The sequence below is a fragment of the Ovis aries genome, chromosome 4, assembly GCF_016772045.2.
Source record: "Ovis aries strain OAR_USU_Benz2616 breed Rambouillet chromosome 4, ARS-UI_Ramb_v3.0, whole genome shotgun sequence".
In the NCBI taxonomy this organism is placed as follows: Eukaryota; Metazoa; Chordata; class Mammalia; order Artiodactyla; family Bovidae; genus Ovis; species Ovis aries.
Window position 1 is genome coordinate 26,657,861 of NC_056057.1, and position 17,285 is coordinate 26,675,145.

General features: G+C 39.0%; 1 long non-coding RNA gene across 2 annotated transcripts in view; it reads left to right on the forward strand.

The window, feature by feature from the left end:
* Nucleotides 1–16,990, forward strand: part of LOC121819390 (uncharacterized) — a 242,430-nt gene extending 225,440 nt beyond the window's left edge. For both annotated transcript variants that reach the window (XR_006059606.2, XR_006059605.2), the window contains 2 exons: nucleotides 8,056–8,165; nucleotides 11,774–16,990. This is a non-coding gene — a long non-coding RNA (uncharacterized LOC121819390). The remainder of the gene's footprint in view (nucleotides 1–8,055; nucleotides 8,166–11,773) is intronic.
* The last annotated feature ends 295 nt before the right edge of the window (nucleotides 16,991–17,285 follow it).

Sequence of the window (17,285 nt, forward strand, 5' to 3'; positions counted from 1 at the left end):
CTCTGCATGGGTACAATTCTTTTTTTGCTTTCATTTTTTAGATTATGAAAGTATGATAACACATTTACAGGAGACTGGGAAGATACAAAGTTACATATAATTCCATGATATATTACAGTTATTTTTTAAGCAGGTAAATTAAGATGTTTAGTTGGAGTTTCAGTACCAAAAATTGAAACTGAGAAATTAGTAGAATGAACAGACAGAAAAGTAGAAGGCTATAGTAGACCCAAAAAGCACTATGAACCAGTTCAACCTAATTAAGATTTATACAATTTTCACCCACCAGTAGGTGGATGTTTTTGAAGGTGCAAAATTTTCATGCTCTAAGGGTAATGAAATCATACAACATTGGTTTTCTTATCACTGTGGAATTATATTAGAAATAGGTATCAAAAGATATTTGAAAATAACCCACATATTTTCAAGTGCAGTGTGACATTTGCTAAGAGAGATTTTGACTTAGCCATTGAAAGCCTCAATAAAGTTAGAAGACTGAAAAAACACAGAGGGGACTGCAGAGATGGGAGAATTTAAATGAGAAATTAATATCAAAATGATAAATTAATATCAAGGATACTTTTTAAAACCCATATATTGGGAAAATAAATATCCACTTTCTAAATGATGGGTGTATCTATTGTTGTTGAATCCCTAAGTTGTGTTCAGCTCTTTGAGACCGCATGAAATGCAGCATGCAAGGCTTACCTGTCTTTCACTATCTCCTTGAGTTTGCTCAAACTCATGTCCATTGTGTTGTTGATGCCATTCAACCATCTCATCCTCTGTCACCCCCTTCTCCTCCTGCCCTCAGTCTTTCCCATCATCAGGGTTTTTCCCAGTGAGTCAACTTTTCACATCAGGTGGCCAAAGTATTGGAGCTTCAGCTTCAGCATTAGTCCTTTCAGTGAATATTCAGGACTGATTTCTTTTGGGATTGACTGGTATGATCTCCCTGCCGTCCAAGGAGCTCTCAGGAATCTTCTCCAACACCATAGTTCAAAAGTATCACTTCTTCAGCACTCAGCCTTGTTTATGGTCCACCTCTCAAATCTGTACATGACTACTAGAGAGACCATAGCTTTGACTATATGGACCTCTGTCAGTAAAGTAATGGCTCTGCTTTTTAGTAGGCTATTCAGGTTAATCCTTGCTTTTCTTCCAAGGAGCAAGCATCTTCTAATTTCATGGCTGCAGTCACCATCTTCAGTGATTTTGGAACCCAAGAAACTAAAATGTATCACTATTTCCATTTATTCTCCATCTCTTTGACATGAAGTGATGAAACTGGATGCCATGATCTTAGTTTTTTGAATGTTGAGTTTTAAGCCAGCTTTTTTGCTTTCCTATTTACCCTCATCAAGAAGCTCTTTAGTTCCTCTTCATTTTCTGCCATTAGAGTGGTGTCATCTACATATCGGAGTTTCTTGTTACTTTGCCTGGCAATCTTGATTCCAGCTTCTGAGTCATCCAGCCTGGCATTTTGCAGGATGTACTCTTCCTAGAAGTTAAATAAGCAGGGTGACAATATACAGCCTTGACTAACTCTTTTCCCAGTTTTGAACCATTCTGTTGTCCCGTGTGTGGTTCTAACTGTTGCTTCTTGACCTGTGTACAGGTTTCTCAGGAGGCAGGTACGGTGGTCTGTTATTCCTATCTCTCTAAGAATTTTCCACAGTTTGTTGTGATCCACACAATTAGCATGGTTAATAAGGCAGAAGTAAATGTTCTTTTGGAATTCCCTTGCTTTTTCCATGATCCAGTCATGTTGGCAATTTGATCTCTGGTTCCTCTGCCTTTTCTAAATCCAGCTTGTACATCTGGAAGTTCTCAGTTCTCGTACTGCTGAAGCCTAACTTGAAGAATTTTGAGCATTAAATACAATGTGGAGTCTTGAGTAAGGTGTGAAAAAAAAAAAAAGGGCTCTAGCATATAATTTTGTGAAATTTGAACAGAATCTATCCTTTAGTTAATAATACTGTCTCCCACATTGCTTCCTGGGTGGCTCAGTGGTAAAGAATCTACCTACAAGGCAGGAGATGTGAGTTTGATCCCTGGGTGGGGAAGATCCCCTGGAGAAGGAAATGGCGGCCCACTCCAGTATTCTTTCCTGGAAAATCCCATGGACAGAAGAACCTGGTGGGCTATAGTTCATGGACTTGAAAAGAGTTGAGCACAACTTGGGGACTAGCCTGCCACCACGGTGTTTCTTTTTTTAAATAACATATCTTTATATTCTCAGAATTGGATCAGAAGTTTCAAACCTCATTCAATTTTTTTTTTAAGTCACTAAGATAATAAGTTTTGTAGACTTCTAGCAGTAATACTAGATGCCAAAATACATGGAACTATATCAAAGTTTTGAGTGAATATAAATTAGAAATCTAGTGTTCTATTCATACTGAATCAAGCAAGTGGAATAAAAATGTCATAACATTTTGGCTAGGCAAAAATTCATAAATTGTCTAAAATATATGTTATGCATACTATGTATATGTATATGCAAAAACTTTTCTGCTACACTTGATAAAGGTGTGAGAAAGAACAGTAACAATAAAAAAGAGACGGAGAATTTGAAAAAACTAAGCTAAGTGAAATGGGAGCCCTGAACATGAAATAGAAAAAGTGAAACAAACTAGATAAAAATAAAAGATTATCATATCCCATATCTATTCTATAGAAAGGGATGACTGTGGGCTTTGAGGAGCTCAGGAAAGTTTACTTCATAGAGAAAAGAGGTTTTCACTTTTACTGGTAAGAAAATAAAAACAGCCACAGACTAGCTCGGTGATGTGGCAGAAGTATATAGCTCGGGGGCTAGGGCTCAGTGTGTCCAGTTCAGTCACTCAGTCATGTCCGACTCTTTGCAACCCCATGAATTGCAGCACGCCAGGCCTCCCTGTCCATCACCAACTCCCAGAGTTCACTCAGACTCACGTCCATTGAGTCAGTGATGCCATCCAGCCATCTTATCCTCTGTCGTCCCCTTCTCCTCCTGCCCCCAATCCCTCCCAGCATCAGAGTCTTTTCCAATGAATCAACTCTTCGCATGAGGTGGCCAAAGTACTGGAGTTTCAGCTTTAGCATCATTCCTTCCGAAGAAATCCCAGGGCTGATCTCCTTCAGAATGGACTGGTTGGATCTCCTTGCAGTCCAAGGGACTCTCAAGAGTCTTCTCCAACACCACAGTTCAGACACATCAATTCTTTGGCATTCAGCTTTCTTCACAGTCCAACTCTCACATCCATAAATGACTACTGGAAAAACCATAGCCTTGACTAGACGGACCTTTGTCAGCAAAGTAATGTCTCTGCTTTTCAACATGCTGTCTAGGTTGGTCGTAGCTTCCTTCCAAGGAGTAAGAGTATTTTGATTTCATGGCTGCAGTCACCATCTGCAGTGATTTTGGAGCCCAGAAAAATAAAGTCTGACACTGTTTCCACTGTTTCCCCATCTATTTGCCATGAAGGCTTGGGCTAGTGTCCATGCAATAATGTCTAATGAGAGATGACACACTGCCTTTAAGGATATTAAATTGTTACCAAAATGCTCCGGGAGTGACAGACCTGATGCATTCGACAAACTAGATGAACACAAACAGTTCACCAAAGATGAGTGATTTGGTGGGTTAACTTAATTGCTCATTGTCTCACCAGTTGAAATAGTTTTCTGCCTGGAGACAAACCCAGATACCATCTGAAAGTGACCAGAGCAGGAGTTAAAGTGAACACATAATGTTAGAACCAAAGTGTTCTAATGTAGAACCACACATTCCGAGTTCGTTTCTATAAAGTTATTCCACTGTCTCCTGATAGGTTCTGGCCACCGTGTCAAACTCTGGCAGCTTGGGGTTATTATTATTTTATTTGTCTCGAGAGAGAAAGGCTTTCGCCCAGATGCGGACATCTGTTTGCTCTTAGTGCTCTTGTTTCTTTCTGGGCTTGCCAATTTTGTCAGTTTAAATATGTCTTTTAAAATATTCCTTTAGTGTGACAACTGAAGTTGGCTGGTGATAAAATGCAGTACTGTAAGCAGAACTGGGCAAGAAACAAACAAGCAGATCAGAATGGCATGGATATATACACGTGAAACTCAGAAAAAATGGGATCTATGTGTTCTTGCCGTTTTGTTTAATAAATGTCTTTGTGGCAGGATCAATTGTAAGTCAATAAAAATGTGTTAAAAAGGAAATCCCTGATACTAAAAACAGAATTCCCTGCTTGTTGATTTAATGTAATTTGTCTTTAAAGCCATAGTTTCTAGCAATAGACTATCAAGTAAGCACCAATGAATTTTTTTAAGGTGAACTTTGAAGTTAAACAAATTTTCATATGAACCATTAAACTTATTTTGAGAATTTATGCCTTCTAAATTCAATGTAAAAGTTAACTGAAAGTCAATTCAGACTTACAATTGTGTGTATTTTATAAAAGATCGAATGCTGATTTGACAATTCATTTGGGAATAAAAATAAAAACGGCAACAACAGGGCAAAAGGGGACATCTAAGATTTATTTTTCCAAATGATAAAGACTTCTAAAAATATAAAATAATTTGTTTGCATAGACAAAAATAATAAACATTTATACTGGATTGCTGAGGAGGGCTTGGCAACCGACTCCAGTATACTTGCCTGGAGAATCCCATGGGCTAAGGAACCTAGCGGACTACAGTCCATTGGTCATGAAGACTTGGACACGACTGAAGCTACTGAGCACGACACATACTTGATTGCTGCCCTTGTGTGTGCGTGCTGAGTCACTTCAGGTATGACCCCATGAACTGTGGCCAGCCAGGCTCCTCTGTCCATGGGATTCTCCAGGCAAGAATACTGGAGTCGGTTGCCATACCTCCTTCAGGGGATCTTCCAACCAGGGGTCAAACCCGCATCTCTAATGTGTGCTACATTGGCACACGACTTCTTTACAGCTAGCACCACCTGGGAAGTCTGAAAGATAGCTGGAAACTAAATTTTTTGTTAAGGCCCTAGAGCTCATAGCAGGCATATTGTCCTCAGAGGTGTGGAACCAGTCGTTTGGTGAATACTTCTTTGCAGATGTAGACGCTTGTGGTGGGGGCGACATTTGGAAGTCTCATGGTGTTGACTTATTTTTGAATATTCTGAAGAGTAAAAATAAAGCTGCTTTGAAATTTCTTTTTAGTTTAAGAACTTCAAAGCCTTTAGCTACTCAGTCAGAAGTGTGTGTGTGTGTATGTTGTGTGTGAATTTAAAGCAACAAATTAAACCTCTTTCCTTTCTTGAGTAGTACAGCTATCACACACTGAAAACTTGCTTCGCACCACAGTCAAGCATGCGTTAGAGGGGAAAGACAACTGATGAGAATTAAACCTGAATTCACAGGGAGAGCACGGGCCTGCGTAAGTGAAAAGCCTTTATTTAGGAAGGAAACAGGGAAGGACCTAAAATGGATTGTTTGTTTCCATTGTACTTGAGAAAGAATTAAGATTCAGAATTACAAATACCATCGGAAATGACTACCTTTAGGGTACCAGTACATAAGGAAAAGGCCTGAATATCTAAAAATTCAATCGCATTGTCAGATTCATAACAATAAACAATGACAATGTTAAAAATGACTATACTCTTTAAAGAGCTAAATCTCTGCCATGACCGGTAAATAAGATTACTCACTTTTAAACTATAATCGTCTAATGTTGCAGGAACTTAAGAATACAACACTTAAAGCAGCAGTGTCCTCTGGACTATATTGTTCTATGGTGTTTATGCTTCCTTAGCATAGATACATGATCATTTGAGCATTGCCATACCGTTTGAAATTGTTTAGTACTTTGGGGAAAAAATGCGTTCATCTTCCGTAGGTCATGGCTTTTCTCCTCGCCTTCAGTTTTCAGGAGTCGGTTTCAAGCTATCTTTGAGAAAGTGTATCTTTGGACTTTCTCTCATATAACTTCCAAGCTTTCTTAAAGTTCACTTTAAGAGCAGGACTACAGGAATTTTAAACCACCGGTTTACTGCCGCTGCCTCCCGGCTCCCACCCCACCATCTTCAACTACTGACTCACGTGACTCTTCCCACGTCTTCTTCTTAAATGTAAATTTCATACCATGGAGTGATTAGAAAGCGAAGGCCTATTTAAAATAAAGCTGGTCGTTCGAGGTAACACATTGACTAAACATTAGATTATAGTCTGTTATTCACTCAAAAGACTCAAGAGCAGGCTTTCAAACCCTCACCCTGCATTTAGGGGAGAATGGAGCACATTGCAGAAAGGAGAAAGTACTGTGTAAATAGGAAACTAAGACAGAAGGCAAGCTTTCTAGATTTCTCAGCTTCACTCTGAGTTGGCTTTGCTGGCCTTCTAACTAGCAGACATTCTACCTGGGTGGAGAAAAACAGTCAAGATCAGTAATACATTTCTGCCTTGAAACTGTGAAACCTGACAAGATTTATAGTTCTTAAAAAAAAAGATTTATGCTGTTAAAAAAGTAGGATCTGTAAACAGAGGCGGGTATCTAAGATGGGGTATCAGAGGTGATCACGTTGTCCTGCAAGTCTATGCTTTTGGATCCTAATCTTCTAAACCCTGAAGTCATGCCTGCTAAGCCCCATGGGGCTGCCAAGCTGGGATTGATGGGCTTTATCTCAGGTCATTGGGAGATGAAGGGGCGTTGGGGTGTATATCCCGCAGTTCTTCCTGTAGATTCAGCTCAAATTCTCTGGACTCTCAAGTCCCTCTGCCTGGATCCCTGCTTTTTTTAAAAACAATTATCTACTTTTAATTGAAGGATAATTGCTTTACAGAATTGTGTTGGCTTCTATTTTTGAGTCCCAGTTTCTGTCATCATCTGCTTCTTACTCCTGCTGTTGGTCTCTGTCTTCTGCAGCTGTTCCCTGAACACTGTGGTCTCATCTGTCTGGTTTAGACAGCTTTATCTCATGTTCTGGCCATGAGTGACTTGATATTCTGCTTTGAACATCCTCACAAGACTCTTCCTCTCTTGGATCTGCTTTCTGGCCACTTGGTCCAATGGGTCCCTCCACTTAGCTGTTTTTTTCTTTGTCTATCCTCCAACTTCCATCAGATTCAGGTCCCCCTCTGGTGAGGCCCACACTGCCATCACTTGGGAATTTTTGAAACCCTGTTTTATTCAGGGAAACTATAAGCCAGTGGGTTTGTTCATAGTCAGTTGTTGAACCTCTGTTATTTCATACATGTATTATGCATGCGTGCTAAGTCACTTCAGTAGTGTCTGACTCTGTGCAACCCTATGGACTGTAGCCCACCAGGCTCCTCTGTCCATGGGATTCTCCAGGCAAGAATGTTGATGTTTGGCGGAAACCAACACAATTCTGTAAAACAATTATCCTTCAATTTAAAAATAAATAAATTAAAAATTAAAAACAAAAAGAATATTGGGGTGGGCTGCCATGCCCTCCTCCAGGAAATCTTCCTGACCCAAGGATCAAACCCATGTTTCTTGTCTCTTGCGCTGGCAGGCAAGTTCCTTACCCCTAGCGCCACCTGTGAAGCTCTTACATGTATTATAATTGGCTCTAAATCAGTAAATCATAAGTCTTTAACAAAGATGATAGAAAAGTCAAGTCATAATGACACAACAATATGATTTTACAAAGTTTGAGTCTAATGGATTCAAGTACATTTAATATGTTTTCAATTTAGCCTTAGATTATCAGCTTCAGCCATGTTTTCTGATGGAAGAAAAAGAATCTCTCATTCATTACACAAAATACTTACATTGTCACCAAGTAAAAGTTGTCTGATAAGCTCTAGATAAATCATAAGATCTTATTAGGAGCATCTGCCTGCAGTGATATAAGAAGGGAGAGGATATGTGAGTGGAACACTGCACATGTTGGAAACATTTTTCTTAGTGCAAGTCTGGACAAAGAGGAAAAAGGAAATAAATTATGGCTTTAGAGTAGAAATCCACAGTCTACAAAAAAGGCTGCAACTGTGTGTGTATGTGTGTGTGAAAGTGGAATTTTTTAGTAATTATTAGGAAAAGTTAATTTATTGATATTAAAGGAATTTGTCACTGATTATTTTTCAGGAAATAAATTAAGGTCCTAAACGACTCGTCTGTTCCTTTAACAAGTGTGACTGTGGATTGGAGAATCTTCTGCATTCGAGAATTTCAGTTCACGTCAGCATGAAGCAAAGGTGGGGATTTTCACATCTTGACAACAAACTCCCAAAGTTAAGTAAACTCATAGGTTCTTGATTACAATAAGTCCAATTACAATGATTCCAAATCTGGAAGATAGTCACATAAATTTCCTCACATAATTGAATGTCTGATAAACAAAACCCTAAGTTTTGTAACTTGGATAGCATGTTGTCTGTGCTTTGAAAAAATTTAAAACATCCAGATCAACAATTAGGTCCTTCCAGTAAAATAACTTTAGACATGGAATGTGGAAGTACATTGTTTGGGAGTTTCATTTTTATTTAGCTGAGTTACTAGTGATTGGTTATCCCAGAAAACCTACATTTGTTAACCCAGAAAGACTAGAATATATGTTAAAGTGTTAGGTTAGAAATTTCATTGATTTGTGGTCTTACTGATTTCTGTCTGAAGCAGCATTTCAAAATTTGATTATTAAAAGATAATCGCCTTCTTAACACTAGTATTTAACATTTAGGACCAGAAAAAAAATGGGGAAAGTAGAATGGAATATTGAAAATAACTGTATACACTTTTCTTATTTCTTCCTAGTTCCAGATCTGTAATAAGTTTCACTAAGCTTTTCCTTTTAAAAAAAAATCATTTTTTTAAATGGGAGATTATTACTTATTGGGAAAATAAAGTCTATTTTAATGGAAATTTGATTCTTAAAAAACTTCTAGATTTCAAACAATGGTGGGAAACCCTTTCTGTGAAAGTAGCCAGTACGAGGCAGACACTACAGGATAAAGTAGTGTAACAATTGATGTTCATCATCTTCACCAGTACATGAAAAGGGCAGACCCAGGACACTCAGAACATATGCTTTTCTGCAATGAATTCATGTCAAATTCAAAATTAGGTTTATCTTCCTGACTTTAAATCCCCTGGGAACAATATAAGTATTCTAACCTTACAAGTTCTTTTTTTTTTATAATAAAAATCTTTATTATTTGAAATTAGAATGTCGATACATAGTTGAAATTTTCTAATTTCTTAAGACTATAACTCGTTAACCACTATGTGTGACCAGCATTGTCTTTATTTTAAACCTCTAAAAATTTAATAAGTTAGTTTTCTAATCAAGTTGACATGTTTTAAAGCTTATGACTGAATTACAACTGTTCTCTGATTACTAAGGCAATCTGCATGCAAAATTAATCAGCCAGTGATAGTCAGCATCTTGTTCATGTATCTGATTGACCAGGCAATTATCTCCAAGTTAATTTCAACTGAGTCCAATTAGGATTTGATCAACAATGAAAATGATGATAATACATGATACAGAAGACATTATTATTTTCTTATTTTTTTTAGAAGATATTATTTTAAATCTTGAATTGCATTTTCACTTTGGGTACATTAAGAAGGATAAATACATCTTATACCATGCTTTCTTTTTGCTTGTTTAGACATATACAACATCAACAGTCTCTAGATCTGGCTGTAGGTTTTAAAATGGATTATTTGAAATTGCTGAAATTTAAAGATTTGATTCAAACATCTTTTTTTCTATCAGTGTATTTTTAAAAACTAACATCTAAGGAGAACATTGTACCATGTACATTGAATCAAAAAATATACCATCCATTCCTTGCCCTTGAGTATTTAACACTAATATAGAAAACCCACAACTGGACCTTGAACACGTTCTCCAATATCCGTGAGGCAAGAACTGTGTGTTGTGTAATTTCCACAAATATACAGAATTGTGTCTAGAGTAGGTCATTCAATATTTGTTGATCTTATGAATAAATGAAAGGGAGAACTATTTATCAGAGGACATTATAAATAAATAACCAGCATGAATTTGCAGTTGATGTTTTGAGCACCAGAGAGCTGTTTTAGCTGATGAGCTTTAATATAAACAAAGCATTTAAAGAAAATCACTTGCTATTTGAAAGTAGCTTCCTAGGGCAAAAGCTAAAGTAATTTTCTTCTCTAATTTTGACTTATTTAATTTTATTGGTTTCCCTTCAGAATGGCTCTCAATTCTATTCAGTTTTCTCAGTTCTCATTTCTCTGCTCTCCTTGATGCCAATGTCACAGCTAAGCAGGATAATGGAAATTGCGTTAAAGCCAGATGGCTTGTCTTTTAATTCTCAGTCACCTACTGTCTGCATGACCTTGAACAGATCATTGTGCTTCAGTTTTCTCATCTGTGAAAGGGGATTAGTACCTACTTCATAGGGTGGCTGTGAGGTTTGAAGTAAGTAAGTATAAAGCGCTTGACACAGGGCCTGGCTCATAATAAGCCTTTATTAACCACCATTGAGGATTATTATTATTATCATTACCACTGCTGTTACTCTATCCATTAGTCTTCTAACTAGTCTAACATCTGGAGACAGCAATGGCAACCCACTCCAGTACTCTTGCCTAGAAAATCCCACGGGCGGAGGAGCCTGGTGGCTGCAGTCCATGGGGTCGCGAAGAGTCGGACACGACTAAGTGACTTCACTTTCACTTCTCACTTTCATGCACTGGAGAAGGAAATGGCAACCCACTCCAGTGTTCTTGCCCAGAGAATCCCAGGAATGGCGGAGCCTGGTGGGCTGCCGTCTATGGGGTCGCACAGAGTCAGACACGACTGAAGTGACTTAGCAGCAGCAGCAATCTAACATCCCCTAGTTTTGCTCCCTTCTAATTCATTCTCTATGGTGCTGCCAGAGTGATCCTTCTAAAATGCCCTGCCTCAAACCTTGCAGAGGCTCCCCTTTGCCCTCCCCAAAATGTGTCAACTCCTAAACATGGTCACTCTCCCTTTTATCAGTCAGCCCCTGCCTCCACGTGGTAAAACCCCAACCTTCAGCTGCAGCTCCATACTGAAATTCTTTGTTACTCAGAGGTACCAAGCTCCCTGTTGCCCCTGTGCCTTTGAAGAGGCAGTTTTCTCTGACTGCAGAATTCTTTCCCTCCCTCTCTCCTGCAGACTTTAGTTATCTAACTCCTACTTACCCGCATCATACTGAGCATTAATACCCCAGGGAGCCTACCTTGGCACCTTAGCCTAGATTGGGATCCCTGCTCCATTATGCATTATTGGAATTTCTTGTGTAATAGTCTGTCTCCACCTTTAAGATCCTAAACTATCTGGCTCAGCATTTTCTCTGCAGGATCTATCATAATGTCTAACCCCATAGTAAGTGTTTGAGAATGAATTTTTGTATAAATGAATACATGAACAAATGAGTGGATAATTACATGACTTTTCATAAACATCAAAGCTTATTCTTCATATAAGTTGAGCTCCTCCATCTTGCTTTCTCCCTTAAAAATGGGAAACTGCTTCTCTGTTCCTAAATAGGGTACCTTGTTTCATGCCTTTATGAATGAGCCCCTGCATTCCTTTTGCCTCCGAAGTTCTTCTCCACTTGGCGCATGTGCGTCCATCAGTGAAGAGCTGCATGATCATCATCTCGTCCATGTAATTCCTTGCTACGAATACCCCTCCACAGAGTTACCCAGCCATTCATCTGAGCTATGAGTGGGGTTGATGCATGCTTCTGTGATTTCACTCTGCTACATATTTTTATGTATATATCCCAACTAGAGTATATGAATCTTGAAGGAAGGATTCAAGGCTTATTTTTCTTTTCTCCAGAGTTCACAGAGTACCTAGCACCCATGAGTATTTCCACGGGTAGAAGTTGAGTCTGAAGTTAAATCTCACAGAAGCCAACAGAGGTGAGTTTAAGAAGGAAACGCTATTGAGTATTGCCAGATGTGATGGGATAATCCAGAGACACAAGAATTGATGTGATGAGTTATATTATATAAAACACTAACCTCAAATGTAGGGGAATTAATAGAAGAGATTACATGATAAGCAAGTAGAAGACTTAACATAGTCCTTTTTGTTAAGCACAGAACATCTGCCCCATAGTAAAGTGAAAGTGAAGTCACTCAGTCGTGTCCGACTCTGCGACCCCGTGATCCGTAGCCCACCAGGCTTTTCCATCCATGGAATTTTCCAGGCATGAGTACTGGAGTGGGTTGCCATTTCCTTCAGGGGATCTTCCTGACCCAGGGATTGAACCCAGGTCTCCTGCATTGCAGGCAGACACTTTACCATCTGAGCTACCAGGGAATCTCGAGTCCACTATCTGAATATCTAGTAACAAGCTGTATGAGGATATTTTCTTTCTCCAGGCTCCCACTCTTATTCTAAAACTATTAGCTTTGTTGTGAATACTGACATATGAGAATAGTGAGTTCCACTTTTAATTGGCCCTTACCTGATCACCACAAAATATAATCATTTTCTCAAATCTGTGTATCTGATCTTATAGCGTGGCTATTTTAGAAGACAATCCTTAAAAACCAAACTTGTTGAAAAATTATGCTTATCTCATGAAAGAATGACATTAGGCAGATATTTTAAAATGTGATTTACTATTGGTAATTTAAAATTTGAAGGAGGAAGTATTCAGTTCAGTTCAGTCACTCAGTCGTGTCCGACTCTTTGCGACCCCATGAATCACAGCACGCCAGGCCTCCCTGTCCCTCACCAACTCCCGGAGTTCACTCAGATTCATGTCCGTTGAGTCAGTGATGCCATCCAGCCATCTCATCCTCAGTCGTCCCCTTCTCCTCCTGCCCCCAATCCCTCCCAGCATCAAAGTCTCTTCCAATGAGTCAACTCTTCGCATGAGGTGGCCAAAGTACTGGAGTTTCAGCTTTAGCATCATTCCTTCCAAAGAAATCCCAGAGCTGATCTCCTTCAGAAAACACAAATGAAAATAAATGAGAACTATTTAGCCCCAGGTGCCGTCCTCTCACATCCAGTTCACATGTGCTTGGTAAGTGTGCTGGACTGAAAACCTTGAACTCAAGCACTTTGAAAAAATCATTTGTATATGGTTTATTTTTTTTAAGAAGTTACAGATATGTTGGACAGGTCTCAAATTGATTCTGTAAACAGAAAATGTGGAGAAGCAAATGGTTAAGATACATGGTTAAGATCATGGACTCTGGAGTCAAACTTTTGAGTTCAAAACTCATTCCACCCCTTCCTTCTATAGGACTTCTTGGCAAGTGGCTTGATCTGTTTTCTTACCTGTAGAACTCACAGGTAAGGTAAAATAATGTCACCAAACTCACAGAGTAATTATGAGGTTTAAATAAGACTCTGCTTTGAACAATATCTAGCGCATTGTAAAAGCTCATTAAATACTTGCTGTTATTATTATTATTATTAGTTCTACATAAAGGAATATCAATAAAACACAGCTAAGTTAGAATACAGGGAAGATTTGTTAAGACTATTATTAAGGACTGTTATATTTATTTTCTACTTTGTTCTTGATGCTGAGCCAGATGTTCTAGCTGAATGATTTCATTTAGCTTCACAATGGTAGTGATATAAGTATTCTTAACCCTATTTCATAAAAGAGGAGTTTAAGACTTAGAAAAGTTGCAAAACTTGCTCAAGATCACAGTACAGAGCCAGATTTTAGACCCCGATGTGTTGGGTTCCTAAGCCAGCACTCTCTACATGTTCCTATGCTGTTATTCAGAGTCTAATGGAAAGCCAGGTTAAGGAAGTGGAGCCTTGTCAAGTGCCTTTTCATTGTAGGGTTGTATGTTTTCCAGTAATCTGTGATACCTGTCAACTGTTAAACCAATTTCCTAATCTAGGACAGAATCTAGGGAAAAAGTCTAAAAGAGGATTCCCAAAAAAACAAATGACTTTTTAAAAAAACTTTTTATTTTATATTGGAGTATAGCCAATTAACAATGTGATGGTTTCAAGTGGATAGCAAAGGAACTCAGCCATACATATACATGTATCCATTCTCTCCCAAACTCCCCTCCCATCTAGGCTGTCACGTAACATACAGCAGAGTTCCCTGTGCTATACAGTAGGCCCTTGTTGGTAATCCATTTTAAATACAGAAGTGTGTGCGTGTTGAACTCAGACTCCTTAACTGTCTCTTCTCATCATTCCCTCTACCCTGCTTTTGGCAACCATAAGTGCAAGAACAACTGATTTTTGTGCAAAAGTTGAAATGACACCTCTAAGTCATTGTTAGGCAACTTTATGAAATCTAGGGGTCAGGAGCTTTGCACAGCAAACTACTATGCGGCCAAAAAATGTCTCCCTCTGTGCTAGGGGACCATGACTTGGTGAGGAGGCGTGTAAACTAGAATAAAGAGAGAACAGGCAAGGTCTGAGAGATGCAAAGACCAGATGAAAGAAATTTCTTGTTGGCCAGAGGTCAAGGCAGGGCCTGTTAGCTGCTAATCTACACCTCTAGATTGATGTTGTTGTCAAGGAAGCATGGGGCTAAGTTCTCAGGAGAAGTTCCATGGTGAAAGTACCCTATTACTAAAAGTAAGGTGGCACACTGAGCTTCCCCCAGCATCCTGCGTCCCGAGTCTGCACTGATGCCCCAGCAGCATCAGACCTTTTCATGGCTGTGCATCTCGTGGCTACTTACTTTGGATTTAGTGTCTCTGGTTTTGGAAACCCACTGTCTGACCCTCTCCCCTCACTTCCTACCCAAAAAACGCCCGTCCTTCCCACTCTGTTTTTCTTTTTTGTTTCACTAGTCAAATGTGTTTTGACAACTGCCAGTGCTTTTCCAAGACTGACCCCCCCTGTCTGTTCATGTGTGTGTTTGTATTGACTTTTTTTGTGTGTTTTTCCCACAAGTTGCCACACATTGCTTTCCTTGGCCAAGTGGGAAACCTGGAAGGTTGTGGGAAAGTAACTTTTGGTCGTTGGAAAGAGATGGAACCTGCTCCATGCACCAGACAGGCAAGTGATGGGCCATACCCGTGGCGAATTCATGTTAATATATGGCAAAACCAATGCAGTATTGTAAAGTAAAATAAAGTAGAAATAAAAATATTAAAAAAAAATTAGATCTTAAAAAAATTTCCCTAAAAAAAAATAAACAAGTAGGAAAATAATTATCAGTCAAGTTCTAAGAACAGCCACCTAAGAGCTTATTAAATACCCAATCCTGCCTGAGCACGTTCTATTGATTATCTCCTTTAAACCTTACATTTTACTCTTATTTTCCCAATTTTACATATGAAGAACGTGAGATTTAAGAAGGTAAAGCACGAGCTCAAGGAATCTGCAGTGTTTGATGTTGGTTACATTTCAGTGTCCTGAAATGTCAGGGACATTGGAGGGAGTGGCATGTGGAGACCTGCTGAAGGGCTGGCTAGGTCTTCTTTTTTTGATCTGAGTGTTACATAAGGATGTTCACTTTGGGAAATATTGTTACTCTTTCATGCCTCATATTTATGACACTTCAGTAAATGTTTATTAAAACCTCTAATAATAATTTTTAAAATAACTTGCTAATGGTCTCAGCAGAGGAGTTGAAATAGAACACAGATTTTTCTGTCTCTAGAGCCCAAAGATTTTTAACAGAGCACAGGGCCTTCCCTTTGGTAGCCTCAGGGTTTACCAGATAACTAAAGAGTGTGGTACTGAATCTCCTGAATATCTGGGGGTTTGCTATCTGAATAATCTCCTTGGAGAAGCAACTTGTCCCTGAGAGGGTAGAAAAATGTTAGATAAATAATCACTGCAGAGGAAACATTTATTATGGGTTTGGAGACAGAGGATATTGAAGCTGACATGGCCTCTGCAATGCAGCAACCAAGAACTTGGTTTCCAGGGGCCTCAAAGATTGTCCAAGAGTAATGACCTGGCACCCAGAATTAAGTTTAGGTTTTTTCTTCAATTCTCCATCTGTCCAGTGTACCACATTGGGCTGTATAATTCCATGATCCTGAGCTGGACAGCAGAGTGGAAAGTGCAATTCTGAGTTTAGTTGCCCCTCCTCTACAAAAAAGGAACCAAGAGACAATATCAAGGACAAAGATGGAGAAGAAAAAAACAGATAAGAAAGCTTCAAATCAAACTGGACAGTTAGAGGGGTGAAAACCTATAAGGTACAGTGGACCTGAAACCACAGAAAGCAAAGCAGAATGAGCAGGCTCTGGTGCTGTGTTGGAGAGACTTCTTTCCAAACTCTGCTTTCATCTTGAGTGGGAGCAAATTTAGGAGGGTACCAGTTGGTCTGGCCTACTCTCAGGTAGCAACTCAAAGTTCTAAGTGTTTTCCTCAAAGTGTTGAGTGACTCTGTATGTACTTCTTGTCACAGGGAAAAGGTTGATTGTAAAAACTGTTTTCAGTTTCCTAACATTCCTAATAAAATCTTTGCACATTCTTTATGTCCAAGCACAGTGACATAAAGCCATCTTTGATTCCACCAAAGCCTGTTACAGAGTATGTGACACCTGCATACAGCTCTGTTTTTCCTTCAGACAAATACAGGAAAACATGGGCTCTTCACCAATCCCTTTCCCATAGACGCTTTCCAAATTTCATAGACAAATATCCTCCTATTTTGTCTGTTGAAATATTTATTGCAGTGTCACCCAGAATTTGGCAGGTCTTAGCTCAACCAGGTCATTTTGTTCCTTCCCTTCTGCAAAAGTTGCATAAACCTTCAGGTCAGAGAAGGCCACTCTGCTGGTAGCGTCAGCAGCGCTTCCTTCTACTTTTGTGGCCTGAAATGCTCCATGGCGGACTGCACAGACCTTATCTTCTTTCCCTTGCTTTAGACTCGTAGGAGGCGCTGACATCACTTCTTCTTCTTCTTCTTCTTTTTTTTTTTTTTAAAGGGAGAGGCCCCATCTCTTAGGAGATGACATACTGAGACTCAGTCTAGGAAGTCAGCATAAACCACACCATAGTAACTGAAACTTCAGATGCATGCTGATGGAAAAAAAAGGAAAGCAAAATGTTAAAATTACTGTTGATCACCAAATGCAATCAGAACAGGGACAATGAGAAGGGATTAGCAAAAAAAAAAGTTTTACTGAACCTAAAAATGATTGCTGTGAAAGGTATCATGAGAGATTACGAATATGGCAAGATGGTGATAATCATCCATCCCTTGAAATGTTGTTGTCATAAGGATGAGACAAGTTCTGTATAAAGTACCCAGTGAGTAGTAATATGTGCTAGGCAAAGTTCTGAGTATTTCGCTTGTATTATTTACTTCTATGTTTTGTTCCTCACAGCTACTTACTTATAAGGTAGAGACTCAGCCCCATTTTACAGATTAGGAAATTGAAGCAAAGAG